Source organism: Scyliorhinus torazame, chromosome 6, assembly GCF_047496885.1.
Source record: "Scyliorhinus torazame isolate Kashiwa2021f chromosome 6, sScyTor2.1, whole genome shotgun sequence".
NCBI lineage: Eukaryota > Metazoa > Chordata > Chondrichthyes > Carcharhiniformes > Scyliorhinidae > Scyliorhinus > Scyliorhinus torazame.
The window spans coordinates 215,439,448-215,452,286 of NC_092712.1; the positions used below are offsets into that span (position 1 = coordinate 215,439,448).

The window sequence follows — 12,839 nt, forward strand, 5'->3', positions numbered from 1 at the left end:
TTATTGGAACACTGTAGCAGGCCAAGGACAGAAAGGTCAGAATGGAAACAAGGTGGAGAATTGAATAGCAAGGGACAGGAAGCTCAGCGTCATGCTTGAAGACTGAAAAGAAATGTTCCTCTGCATTTGGCTTCCTCAATGTAAGGGAGACTACATTTTGAGCAGCAAATATAATATACTTGGATGTAAAAGATAATCTTTATTGTCACAAGGAGGCTTACACTAACACTGCAATGAAATTATTGTGAAAAGCCCATAGTCGCCACATTCCGGCGCCTGTTCGGGTACACTGAGGGAGAATTCAGAATGTCCAAATTAGCTAACGGCATGTCTTTCGGGGCTTGCGGGAGGAAACCAGAGCGGTGGTTAGCGCCAGGGACCTGGGTTCAATTCCGGCCTTGTGACCCGGGTTCAATTCCGGCCTTGTGTTAATGTCAGTGTGGAGCGTGCACGTTCTCCCCATGTCTGCGTGGGTTTCCTCCGGATGCTGGCCTTTGCCTCCCTGATAGCCCGGAGATGGATTTTGTGGGTTGGCGGGACTCCAGAGTCGCTAAAAGAGGGGGGGTGGCTGAGTGACCTGGCAGAATTCCTGAGGTTGGAAAAGGTTAAGTTTGCTCTGCAGGGGTTGGTAGAGGGGTTCGACCGGAAGTGGAAACCGTTCAGCGATTTCTTCAAGGAGAATTGAGGGCTCATGAAGGGGGAGAGGGTTTGGGGGGGGGAGGGGTAAGGGGGTTAAAATGGTGAAGGTGGGATGTGGTTTCAGGTGGTTGGAGGGTTGTGGTTTATTAGGTTGATGTGTTGTTCTTCTGGTATTCTGTGTATATTTGTTAAATGCCTTGAATAAAAATATTTGTTTTAAAAACAGAGAAACTTTGCAAGTTGGATGCAGGAAAGAGACAGTCTCTTGTTGAAGAAATGCATCCTGCAGCCTTCTACAGATTCCAGACGATATATTCTGACATGATCAGTGGGATGAAGAATCATCAGAACAGACTTTACTGCTGGTGGTGGATTTAAGAAACTTTGAAAACTGAGGAAAGAACCTGGAGACGGTCAAAGTTAGTACTCAGTGAAGTGGAAATAAAGGAACCCATTGGAAACTGGGAGCAACTGTATAGATTGTTTGCTGTAAGGACTGTACTTTTGTGGAGAATAAAATGTATGCTAAGTATAAAAGTGAAACGTTTCTCTGTAGTTTAACTATGTTACCTATAAAAAGAAAATAGTGTTTAGTCAATATTCCTTTTAGTAATTTGTTCCATTAAGTTTCAAAACGTGAAATCTTGTTGTGTCATTCTTTTAGCTATCAGCTGGAAGTCAAATCATTCTTTAAAACTTTTAGATCTCTATGTAAAATACAAAGGAGACCTGTAGCACAGGGAGAACAGTGAAGGCATGTTATAAGAATCCATGTGTATGTATGACACAGTTAAACAGGACAAAATGATGATTGTGAATTGGACAATTTTACAGCTATGCTTCAGTTTTACTCGGGCTGGCCAGACTTTTTGAGGTTTACTAAAGGGGTCTCTTGGCAATCTGTGCCATCAAAACTGTCATGAACTTAGCTAAAGAGTTTCTGCAGTACACTACTGTTTGGGTGATGACCACCTCTGGGGACTCAGATGAAGTAGAGGAACTGTTGCAAATGACTCAATGACCAATGGCAAGTCCACCACCTTCCCATTCACCCCCGAGCTGTCCCACATAACATGGTAGGTGTCAAAACGACAGCCCACCCACTATATTTAAATAAATAAATAATTAGCTTGTTGACCTGAATTATATGCTGCCCATGTCATAAACAGTTGAAATGGACGGGAGTGGGCAAGCTTTTGTAAAGCTTTTTTGGAACGGTGGGAAGGAAGGGAGGAGCAGATAATTCGGACAGTGGGGGGAGGGGGATAGATAGACCATTTCAGGGGGTGCCCTTTGCGCAATGGAGCATCCCATAAGATGTTACCCTCTCCTTTGTTCTTCCCCACCTGCACCCACCCTCCTTCAGCAACCCGATCCCTCTCAGTCCAAGACCTCTGACCTACTCGGTTCTGGATACCTTGGCTGCCTTCTTTGCGGGCCTGCTTACAGTCCCAGCAGTGCCCAGTACTCAGTTCTGAACTAGCTGGGACAGCTAGAGCTGCTGGCCAATCAGACTGACCGGCAGCTCTTGAGAGTGGGACTTCCTCCCAGCCCTCTGCTCTGAAACCTTGTTGAGGGCAAGCAATCCACACACACACACACACACACCATAAAATCCAGCCCTTTTTGTAAGTTATAGTTCATATTGGCTATAACCTGCCTGTTAATTCACATTTAATTTACATAGATTCTGATTTATGTACAGTATAAACTAGAATAAGAGGAACCGTTTCTTCTGCTGGGGATCATGCAATAAATTTGGTTATACCTGTATACGAACGAGGAGCAAGAGTAGGCCATTCAGGCCCTTAAGCCTGCTCCACCATTTAATAAGATAATTGACTGATCTGATAGCAACCACAAATCTACATCACACCTACACTTGATAAAACTATCACCCCCTTGCTTACCAAGAATCCATCCATTTCTGCCATAAAAATATTCAAAGACTCTGCTTCCACCGCCTTTTCAGGAAGAGAGTTCCGAAGACACACGACCCTCTGAGAGAAATAATTTCACTTCTTCTCTGCTTCAAATGGGTGACCCCTTATTTTTAAAAAGTGACCCGAGTTCTAGATTCTCTCATATGAAGAAGCATCCTCTCCACATCCACCCTGTCGAGACCCCTCAGGATCATATATGTTTCAATTAATTCGCCTCTCACTTTTCTAAACTCCAGCAGATACATGCCTAGCCTGTCCAACCTTTCGTCATAAGACAACCCACCCATTCCAGGTTTTAGACTGGTAAATCTTCCCTTAACTGATGCTAATGCATTTACATCCTTCCTTAAATAAGGTGACCAATATTGTACACAGTCATCCAAATGTGGTCACACTAGTGCTCGGTGCAGCTGAAGCATAACCTCATTACTTTTGTATGCCCCTTGCAATAAAAAGTTCAGATTATATGATCTAAAACAAGAATAAAAAGTGTTAATTTGATGGACATAAAGATTTTTAAAAATACACCTGACCAAAACTAGAAAATGACTTTCGCATTTTTGCTGCTTTCCATGCCAATTATAGACCATTAAACCTATTTGCCATCCACACAAAACTCTTTGCGCTACAGTGATTCTTAGTGAACAGAGTGGGAGAACCAACAAAGTACAGGAGTAGGTCATTCTAGGAATGATAACAAAAGGAAAACTTTTGTTCTTTGGTAAGGAAATCAATTCAACAAGTGTTATCATTGCAGGAGATATATAATTGACTACGCTACAACCTCACTTTGACAGCAGAGTACAATTACGATATATAATATATATTTAAAATTGAGACTACAGACTGTCAACTCTGATTGCTCATAAGCACCATCCTCTGATTGGCTTTTGCTAAATAAAACAATGCATAGCTGAGACAGAGTAATGCTGAGATGCAGGCTCCATCAAAATCCTGTTTGTTCATGAGATTGGCACTTTGCCCTTCCCAGTCACCCACCATTCTACTTGATATCTTCCTCTTGACAGCAACTCCAAGCCCTTCTCCCCACTGCATCCCAAGTTTAAATATGGGGATTACTGCTCTCTCAGCCTTGATGCCTGGACTGCCACTCTCTTTGGTGCTCCTCTTCTACTTAAACCCAGTTGGGCCTGCATGAGAATTCCAGCTCTGTTCTTGGACCAGGTAGGCCTAAACCAGGTACGGGAGCTTTACTGCAAGCAAGCCAGGTCTAAGACTTGATAACTCCTTGGCTTACCACGCCTGTACAATATTCCTTGTATTACCAAGTTAGTAATAGAGTGAGATCATATTCTTAAAATAAGATAAGGGCAAGAAGATAAGCTCTGGTGAGATGAAAGGGGTTAGAGGCCTTATCTGGGGAAAGTGTTTTTGTTATGGTATGGGAATTTAAATGCTACCATCATTTGCTAGCTTCAAATCAGCAACTTAGCAATAAAATTATGACTTGCAAATTATAACAAAGGCCTTACCCATCCCAACTAAAATTTGTAAATACACTCCCCTTCACCCCTGAGCATCTTGTACACAGGACATTATTCACATTTATGGTTCAGAAAAGCTCACTCAGTAATCACTAAATCTCACTAGGTCCCTTCCCAGAAGGATTCAATCAATCTTGTAAGCAAAAATACTGGAGAAAATCAATTGCTAGAATTGTAAATTTTAATTAGGGGCTGGTTTAGCACACTGGGCTAAATCGCTGGCTTTTAAAGCAGATCAAGCAGGCCAGCAGCACGGTTCAATTCCCGTACCAGCCTCCCCGAACAGGTGCCGGAATGTGGCGACTAGGGGCTTTTCACAGTAACTTCATTGAAGCCTACTTGTGACAATAAGCGATTTCTTCTTCTTTCCTTAACAATTGTTTTTTTCACTACCTAAATTAGCCAGGAGCAATACAGAATACAGACCCAGCCACAGATTAACCATTTGGTGGCACAAATGTGTATGATACTTTACCTATCAGAAATTACAATGTAATTTAATTGAGTCCATGTTTGCTGTAATTACTTTTTGGAAGTTTAATTGCACCCATTTTTTCATGTAATATAAACATATTCCCTTTAATATATTGTTATTTAGTAATAACAGCAGGAAGTAATATGCAACAAGCTTCCAAAAAACTAAGTCTTTAGCTTCTCAACACACTTATACAGTATGATGATTATATTTATAAATAGCACCTCCCACATTCTCAGGACAAGTGCTTCACAGCCAATGAATTAATGTTGATGTGTTATGCAGGCAAATTGCAATGATTTACACACAGAACCCACAAACAGCAATGGTGAGATGAACAACCAGTTAACCTGTTATTGGACAAGACATCAAATCGGGCTGAGATTTTAAAGCATCCAGTTGAACAGTACCTCATCACCTCTGCATCTGGAGGACGGACTCCAACATTCCCTAATTACTGTATTTACTAAACCTCACTCTGAAAGGCTGCGTTAAAGCGCAGCTTACTCTGAATCCCGGAATACAGGTATATGTATCAAGGCTCGCTCATCGTATGCATTGGAAGGCAAGGGGTTTCCTATAGCTGTATTTCATGTGTTCAGACTTGAATTTCAAGGTTAACGCCCGTATGGAAATCAGTCGAGTGTCTCTAAACCTTGAATATTTACGTGAACCTATATTACAAACTATGTATTACACAACCTAAGGGTGAATCATATTGCAAATAGCCATCCATTTTTTTCCTTGAATTGTGCCTGAAAACGTTAGAAGGATGTGACCTCACTGTCATTTAGTGTCCCAAATTGTGGAGTATTAGTTACTGCTCAGTGGGAGATCCACAGTACTTTTCGATCCAGCGAGCTCAACAATTTGTTCCTGCTGGGGTCTGCACGGCAGAACACCAGCTCGAATACAGTAGTGGCCTGTGTGTGTATAGTAAATACTGCGCTATCCAGTTCTCTTGATCGCGCTGCCTTCGGCAACAGCTCAGTAAGTGCAGACGCTGTAAACTTCCATTTAGGTATTTATCCATCTGTCTGGAACCCTTAGCGTGCCACACTGATTCTGTGAAACATTTTGCGGTGCATAACTGGCGGCTGGTGCAATTTGTTGATGAGTGCGCTCGCTTCAAAGAAGTCTGCACGACGTTGCTGAAGACTCGTCAAATGCAACGTCCTTGAATGACCGGGCAACTTCAATATCTTTTAGCTTAATTAAAGTTGCCATTGTCTCGATCGGCTCGCCCCGAGTGATTGTGAAGTGAACTATCTCTTCCTGGTTTATGTGCCGCTCTGGGTGCCAGGCTGAAGGGCGGGGGGGGGGGGGGGGGAGTGTTTGGCGCGCGTCTCACTCAGACTTTGGGCAACTGTGCGCGCGCGGTCCCGAGCGATGCTTCCGGACACAGGAACTCAAGTTACTTTCAATGCAACCCTTAAAGTCAATCGTGCCGTTTAAACGTTTAAGTTGCAACTTTCGCAGGACAGGGGGTAAATATTGCATATAATAGACTTGGTGAAGGGGGGGGGGGGGGGCGCGAGTGGTATAGTCCAACTTTTCCGCCAATTTCTCCACAGGATTGAGTCTCATTCAAGGCGAAAGCCCCCCCGCGCTCCCCCCCCTCCGAAGGCACCGCGCGAAACTCTTCCCAACCCGGGGGGGGGGGGGGGGGGGGTTGCTGAGTTTGTCCAGGTGGCCAACCTGAACTCAGTAATATGCCCGCAGTCTGGAGGAATTCCTCGGCAATCTGGCATTCAGAAACCGCTGCGAATAATCAACACTGCAAGTGCAACAGTCCCTGCCTCACAAGTTTCAACATTGGTTGTTCTGGTAGAAGTGAGGGTTCTGCTGTTAAGGTGTGGACTTGTACAGGTCGGCAGGAACGCTCAGATTCCAGACTGGAAACCCTTGCTTACCCCCCCCCCCCCCCCCCCCCCCCCCCCCCCCCCCCCCCCCCACCACACACACACACATTATATCAAAGTAATATACACGTTAAAGTAAAGCAAAAACAGAATTTAAAACAGAAATTCATGCATAAATTCATTCTTCCCCATTCCTTGCCTCAGAAAGATGCTTAAAAAATGTATCGCTGGGGGGCGGCGGGGGTGACGGATGCTGCAAACTCCAGAATAAATGACTCGGATGAACTGGTTCATCAATAATAAAGAATAAGTTTCAAGTCTGAATGTATCGCTTTACAGACAAGTACAATCGCTATTGAAGGATGTCGGGGAAAGACAATTATGTGTACATTGAAAGTGAGAATAACTCGGAAAAACCCACTTGCTGAGCTTATTGCAACATTGTATCTTTAGATTTTTAATGGATAGGCTTTAAAAGGAGAGCGCTTTGTCAGCAGATCTGGCCCCCTGAACCCTCAATATCGCAGACTGTTAATCAAACATACTTAATAGGCTGCGGAATGACGTAATGGCCAACTATAACCCGGTTCTCATATAAATTAACAAAATACACTTAGTGTTAACAATTTGAATTGAACAAAACTAAATATATAGTGCTCTATGGACCCCAGCAACAAAGGACAAAGTCAATCAGAATTTTTTTTAAATGTTCTTATGTAGCCGCAGGAAAACTAAATTCAGCAACTTTAGACTAGGACAGTCTTTTACTAATCTGAACACGTGTACAAATGTACACTTTGTTGTATTCAAAACCCACTTAGCATCTAAGCAAAAGTGCTACCATTGCTATATGTATAACAGGTCCATTATTTGGGGGACTTGACAGTAAAAAAAAAAACTAGCCCTTAACTGTTGCAAACTGAAGATCCGCGGTAATGTAAAACTAAAAGTTTTAATTTTCATCACTTTCACACGAGTTAGTTTTTTTTCACACCAGTTCTGAAAATTCCCATTCGTCGTCCCTGTTCTGTGAAGGAGACGATATCACAAGCCAGGATGCCAGACAAAAACAGCGCAAGAATACTAATGACTTTCCTCAGAAGAACTTTCATCTAAACACACTTTTTTCATGAAAAGGCTCGTCCTACCTGACAGTTGCTCGCAGTTTTTAAACTTATGAACAGTAACCATCAACAGTTTAGAAACCCTAACACACCCCCCAGTGCCCGTACCAATACAGATATGTTTACTATTTAACATCAGCAAAAAAAGGAAAAAAAATGCAAACAGATGCAAATCAACAATGTTTTACAGAAACAACTCAGTTGGGAAAGTGCACAAAAGGGGTCAAAATACCTGAGAGGTTGTCGTCCTTGTGCCTTTTGTATTTTCCCAATAACTTGCCGAAACTCTAATAGAAGAAGCGGTCTGTGAGGAACCACGTTGGACTGGGAGAAGATTACAATACATTCTATTTAGAGAAGCATTACATCACCCCCCCCGGTGACGTCACGTGGATTCCTGAACTTCTAAATCATTGGCAGTCGGAGGGCTGGAGCGTCAGCACGCACAGCGACCGGACGGGCGACGTGATAGCGTTTGCACGTAAAGGGGAACGGCGCTCGTACGCAACAAAGGGGGCAAGTCGACGACCGTCGAGCGGTGTTCCTGTCCTGAGCCGGAACGATATGGTATAACGGGGAGGATGGGGACCAGGTTGGTGGTGGGAAATGGCACTGAAGTTTCAGCCAGAACCGAAAATAGCAGACTGTCTTGTAATTTGAAAGTTTTGCCGACTTTATGTGGGGATACGAAGATTGCTGAGAGAGTAGCACCCTCCAGTACACATTTTTCAGATTGGATGGAAGTGTAATAATAATAATCCTTATTGTCACAAGTAGGCTTACATGAACACTACAATGAAGTTACTGTGAAAAGCCCTAGGCACCACACTCCCGGCGCCTGTTTGGGGTACACAGAGGGAGAATTCAGATTGTCAAATTACCTAACAGCACGTCTTTCGGGACTTGTGGGAGGAAACCGGAGCACCCGGCGAAACCCACACACGCAGGGAGAACGTGCAGACTCCGCACAGATAGTGACCCAAGCCGGGAATCAAACTTGGTGCAACAGTATGTGACACATGTCAGGTATCGATATTCGGGCTACTGCTCTTTTTGATATATGTTAGCTGAATTTTGCCAAAGAGGGCATAATTTTAAAGTTTGCAGATAATACAAAACTAAGAGATAAAATAAGCAGGGGTTTAGTTACATACTTCAGGAGACTTTTGAAAGGGACAGACACATGGTTGATGTAATTGAATGTAGGTTACTGAAGTTATTTATTTTATAGTAAGAATTAACATAGGTTAATAACTTAAATGGTACAGTTGTACAAGCTGTGGCTATTTGGTGGTGAATGTATGGAAATCCACAAAAATGGCAGGACAGTTAAGATTTAATTAAGGGATGACAAGGAGCCCTCCTGTTCCTTCTGGCCCACAGGATGTGCTCTAAAACACAATCCTCTGCGGCTGGTTGCTCCTGTATCCACATAACTGTAGAGCCCTAGGAACCCCATCCAGCAATTGTTATTTTATTTCGTGCTCCCGCTCTACAGAAGCCTAATTTGGGGTCCTACCTCTCCTAAGATGTGACATCGGCACGGCATGCAACCCACCCCAGTAAAAATGGCAACAGATTAAATTTTCCGTGATGGATTTGAGGGGGGGGGGGGGGTGTCAAGTTTCGAGTTTTTTATTTTTAACCCCCTCCAACCCTTTACCACTTTCTTAGGGGTTAATGTTGATCCCTAAATGTTTGTCAGCTGATTTTGTGCTGACTGGTCTATAGTTACCTGTCCAGGACAACACTGCTGTCGTTCGTTGAACTGGAGGCTGAATGACAACTTTTTGACACTTTGTCCGATCTGGTTCATGACCCCACTACTGAACATCAAACTTATCATTTCCAAAACTGACACTGATATCATCGCATTTAGAGATCTTTCCTCCAAGGCTTCCAACCTCACAGTCCCCAACTCCCACATAGCTCTTTCTGCCTCCTTCCCAAGGTCCAAAAGTAGGTCTTCCCTGGAGGATCCATTGTTTCAGTCTGTTTTTACCCCACAGAAATTATTTCTTCCTATCTTACCTACATTTTTTCTCCACTGTCTATTGTCTTCCCACATGTTCTGCCACTTTGACATATTAGAGTTCTAGCTCTAAACACTTCCTTTTCATCATGGACGTCCAATCTCTTTACACCTCCATGTTTAACCAGGATGGTCTGAAGGCTTTTTGCTTGACATGAATTACAGAAGCTGTTGACAGGGACAGGTGGTGAGGATAGAGGATCCCCACATCACAGGCCAGGTGCCACTCACTGATGGGGACAGAGATGCAGTGTTGTCAACAACATATCAAGGGGCCGGATATTACAATCCCAATCCTGACCCAGCAGTGGCTAGGATATTTGACTGAAATCTCAATATTTTATCTTATTTTAAGTGTGGAAAAAATGATTTGCTTCAGGAGTGATTGCATGAAAAAGTAAGGCTTTGGCATTTCTAAAACAAAATTTTATTATGGATATAATATTAAACTTTTTTACTTCACACCTGAAAAGAACAGCTTACAAATACCCGTTAACAATACTATACAATTTCCCATTAAATAACAAGAAATGAAACAGCTCTTCATCCAGTTTAAAATTTGCAGGACACAGAGTATTACTTGCTTGATAAAACAGATTTGGCTACAGTTGGAACCCCTTCAGACTCTGGCTGAGTATCTTCAAATAGCTGCTTCAACTAGGTTGTTTCAGCATCTTCCTTGTCTTCAGACAAGATTGCTCTGCTTTGAAAAACTATCTTACATGGAAAGAATTGTGGACTCTAGTCAGGCAGATCAGAATTCAGCTCCTCTCCCTCTGAAAGCTTTTCCAACTCACTGCCTCTGCCTCACTGCACCACCCAACAATGACCTAATCCCTCCAAGCTGGCAACCTTGGTGGAGGGGATTAGGGGGGATTTTAAGAGATGGGATATATTACACCTGATGTTGACATGTAGGGTGCAGGTGGTAAAGATGAATGTGCTGCTCAGGTTTGTGTTTGTTTTCCGGACCCTCCTGACCTTTGTCCCTAAGACCTTCTTCCGGAAGTTGGAGACAGTGATTTCAGAGTTTGTATGGGCAGGGAAGGTGCCAAAGGTAAAGGAGGCTCTGTTGCAGAGACAGAAAGAGGGGTTGGTGTTACCGGACCTGCTGCACTATTATTGGGCGGAGAACGTGAGGCGATGGTGGGCTGGGGAGAGGGCGGAGTGAGTCAGGATGGAGGAGGAATCTTGTAGGGGATCCAGTCTGAGGGCTATGGTGACAGCTCCGCTGCCATTAGCTCTGGGAAAGTATGAGAAAGTCCAGTGGCACAGTCAGCGATTAGAGTGTGGAATCAGCTGACGAGACATTTTAAGTTGGAGGGAATGTTGGTGTTGATGCTACTGTGTGGGAATTGCAGGTTTAAGCCGGGGAGATGGATGGGATGGATGGAAGTGGAGGGAGGAGGGGCTGGAGAGGGTGAGGGACTTTTAATTGGAAGGGAAGTTTGCAGGTCTGGAGGAATTGCGGGAGAGGTTTGAGTTGTCGAGGGGGAGTGAATTTAGATATATGCAGATGAGGGACTTTGTTGGAAAAGAGTGGAGGGCATTTCCCAGGTTGCCGGAATACACTTTATTGGAGAAGCTGCTGCTCCCGGATGAGTTGGGGTAGGATTTGGGATACATATGGGTGGTTAGGGGGAAAAGGTGGTGTGGATCAAGAACAAATGGGAAGAGGAGTTGTGAGGGGGATTAGGCTGGGCACAGTGGTGCAAGGTGATGCGGAGGGTGAACTCCACCTCCTCCTGTGCAAAGATGAGCTTGATCCAGTTAAGCTGCCACATAGGGTACATATGACTCTGGTGAGGATGAGTGGCTTCTTCCAGGGGTGACCGATGAGTGCAAGAAGTGTGCGCACATGTTTTGGGATTGCAAGAAGCTGGAGAGATACAGGGAAGCGGTGTTTGGGACGCTATCCAAGATTGTAGGGGTGGAGGTTAGGCCGGACCCAATGGTAGCGATGTTTGGGGTATCGGAAGACTGGAGGGGAAGGGGGACTGATGATGTGGCCTTCGCTTCTCTAATTGCCCGGCGAAGGATCTTACTAAATGGGAGGTTGGATTCGCCAGCAGGGGTGGCAGGCTGGCCGGGGGACCTGTACGACTTTCTCTGGTTGAAAAATATTATGTTTGAGTTGATGGGGTCAGCGGAGGGCTTTGCGATGTGGTGGGGGCTCTCTATGACCATGTTTGAGGAACTGTTCATCGCATGGGGGTGGGGGGGGAGGGGGTAAGAAGGGGAAAAATTGTACAAACTGTGGATGATAATTTTATGGAGTGTGTATTTTATATGTTGCTGTTTTTTTTACACGTTTGGAATAAAGTACATTTTTTTGAAAAATAATCTCCAAGCCGCAAATCAAACCATCTCTGCAGCCTGCAAAAGCACATTAACTCCCCAGGGACTTCCCCAGTCAGAACACATTCCTCTGGTTAATTTCACCTGCTGTTTCTTTGCAGAACAAAATCCTTTTTAAAACCACTGCAGCCAAACACACTCCACCCCCAGGCTTTTAACTCTTAACATGTCCAACATTTAGTAGCCAATATTCCTAGAATCCTCCAATCATCACACGGGTGGGGGTGAGGGGGGAACATATTGAGGTTGGCACTGCAGTACAACTCAGGGTGACCATGTAACCTGGTGGTTTTGGACAGCCAAGGAAATCTTCACCTTGCTAACATTCTCTGTCTCTTCCCCAACCCGCCCGCAGAGAATGAATTTCAGAGTCCAGCCAGCTATGCTTGCTATCTACCTGGCCATTGCTGCCATTGCAAGGGCTGTCTCAGGGAGGACCCTGCACAAGAGGAGCCTGCTCCAGAAGGTTTTGGAATGCCATTGGGTCTCCGTACTGAACATACAGGTCTGTTACAGGAATGATATGTTTTTACTGGCACACCTTGCCAGCAATTGATGTTGGCTGATGGGGGACCATTTGGTGCACAGTGATACAATCCAAGTAAATGATGGCGGTTCCATCTGGAGTAGGCGCAATCATTCTTATCTTTGGCGCATATTGGGTGCTCTTCCAACTCCTCCTTCTTTAAGCTTCTGATAGCCCATGTTCCCTGGCCACCTTCAAAATGCAACAAGGAGTTCAATTGAGTCAGGATATCCATGCCCAGGTTCAACAGGCCTAGGAGGAGGTGCGAAGGAGGCACCATATCAGGCATGCATATACCATCGGCGCTAGTTCTATGAGGAGCTACTGGACCCCCTGTGCTGCCGCCCACTTCAGCTAACCAGGGAGACCGTGCAC

At 44.4% G+C, this 12,839-nt stretch overlaps 1 protein-coding gene and 1 long non-coding RNA gene across 4 annotated transcripts in view; one reads left to right on the forward strand and one right to left on the reverse strand.

Annotated features, from left to right (window-relative positions):
- The window catches only part of creb5b (cAMP responsive element binding protein 5b), a 645,202-nt gene extending 637,323 nt beyond the window's left edge, over window positions 1-7,879 (reverse strand). For 2 of the 3 annotated variants that reach the window (XM_072509393.1, XM_072509395.1), the window contains exon 1: window positions 7,781-7,851. The gene's annotated coding sequence lies outside the window, so the exon portion shown is untranslated. Of the gene's footprint in view, window positions 1-7,780 lie in introns of all 3 variants that reach the window. The other variant, XM_072509394.1, reaches the window with a different exon arrangement.
- Window positions 7,880-8,033: 154 nt separating this feature from the next.
- LOC140425268 (uncharacterized) overlaps window positions 8,034-12,839 on the forward strand; it is a 30,810-nt gene continuing 26,004 nt past the window's right edge. Inside the window, exon 1 of the long non-coding RNA XR_011947804.1 lies at window positions 8,034-8,115. This is a non-coding gene — a long non-coding RNA (uncharacterized lncRNA). The remainder of the gene's footprint in view (window positions 8,116-12,839) is intronic.